Genomic DNA, 1,883 nt, shown 5'->3' on the forward strand with positions numbered 1-1,883 from the left:
TTCTGGCGCACCTGCCGCTTGGCTGTCTTTGTTTCTCCGCTGTGTGGGCGCGTCTCAAGCACGTGGCAGCTGGAGAGGGCAGGCCAGAAGGAAAGCGACCTGGGTTTGTCTATGGCCGCCTGGCGAAAAGAGGACCCGGCTGCCCAGGGGACAGTTTCCCTCAATCAAGAAGAGCTCTCCGCTCCCTAGGCTCCTGGGCTTTGGGAGGGGAGGAAGGATGATTCACCCCGCTCCCCACACCCACCTCCGGTCCATCTCCTAGTTGGCCCCGGGGGACTACCTGGGAGTGGCCCTGGCACGAACACACTGTCCAAACTTTGTTCCTTAATCTCCCAGTCTGGTCACAGCCAAGCTTCTGGGCTTTGGGCTGAGAATAAAAGGCTTTTTGGAGTTCTCTGTGGAAGTGTCACCACCCTAGGAAGCAGGACGGCTAAAGTGGAATCACACACAAGGTTCTAAAAACAATTTAATGAGGAAATGTACAGGCGCTTCTCGGGGCCACTCCTATTGCCCCTCCCCCTCCATAGCCCCCTCCCCAACTCCGACTGCAGCCGCGGCACTCTGCTGACCCCTTGTGGTGGAGGTGGGCAACAGCCTGGGCTGCCCGAGACGCCAGTTGGCTCCTCCCAGGCGGGAGAAAGACGCGAGGCAGTCCGCTCCTCCCTTTCCAGCAGGGCCTGGCACCGCAGGGTGTGGAGGAGGAAGGAAAGAAGACCACACAAAGAAACCTGAGAGAGCCCCGGAGAGTTTGCAAGCTTTTGCTGGCACCTCCCACACAAACACTTCTTGGTTTGTTGTTCTAAGTAGGGCTGGTGTGGAATCCCTTCCTGCCTTGATCTAAGGTGGGCTCAAGAAGGCCCTGGTCCCACCACCTGTCTCAAGTCTCTCTGGTTCCAGGGCAGTTGTTATCCTTAGCTTAGCCAGAAGGTAGTATCCAGAGTCTCATTTTCAGGTGAGAAACTCTGTGAAATTAAGCAGTTTGCCGAAGGTCAGGCAGGTAGTAAGGAGGGATTCAAGCTCGGGTCTAATTATCAGTCTCCTTCCTGCAGGGACTGGGCCAAGCCTCTCAGTCGAAGCAGGTGCAGTTGGCAGGTCCCAGAGGCCAATTCCACTTTTGCCATAGGGCGGGCGCCACCACGCCCAGCCAATTCCACTTTTGCTATACCTTCTGCAGGGACCTTTCCAAGGACCTCTCTGCCCTGTGGTCACTCAGAAAGTAGACAGTCCCTGGAATCAGTCACTTCCCTTCCTAAGAGGACCACAAGGGATGCAGGTGGGAGCTGCCACCTGCTGCTTTCTCTGCCCACCCTCATTCCGGTTCTTGATGAGAACAGTGTGTGCGGAGTAGGGAGGTGTCTTCCCTGCTTCACTGGACATTCTCTTTCCACTGTCAATGTGGAAGATGGAGTTTGATTATTTTAAGAGTGGGAAGATTCCTAGGAAAATATCAGGTGCCAGACCCCGGGCTGCTTCCGTGACCCTTGGTACTGATGCCCTGAAAGTTTTTCAGGGGTCCTCCATTAGGCACTCTCTTCTGGGGATGCCATCTCAATCTCAACTCTGAAAACCACACCTTCCCCTTCTGTTGCCCCCTTCCCTCAACTCTGGCCTGTAGCCCCTCTGCCTCTCTAGCAAAAGCAAAATGCCAGCGGCTGGAGGTGCGTTCCAGCCCACCTGCAGTCAGGCAGCACTCAGGTTCGGCCAGCCCGGACTCCCAGCCTACCCTCTCATGGGATCAGGGCCAGAGTGGGACCCTCTCTCCGGCCACCCCCTAGTTCTATGCGGACTACAAGCCCCATGATGCCGCGGGGCTGAGCTCTAACTAGCTCTGCCCCGGGCTCCCGGTCCCCCTCCCCTCTCTCTGTATTCCCGCATCCCAAGCC

The sequence above is a fragment of the Tupaia chinensis genome, unplaced genomic scaffold (genome assembly GCF_000334495.1).
Source record: "Tupaia chinensis unplaced genomic scaffold, TupChi_1.0 Scaffold143921_1, whole genome shotgun sequence".
NCBI classification, from domain to species: Eukaryota; Metazoa; Chordata; class Mammalia; order Scandentia; family Tupaiidae; genus Tupaia; species Tupaia belangeri.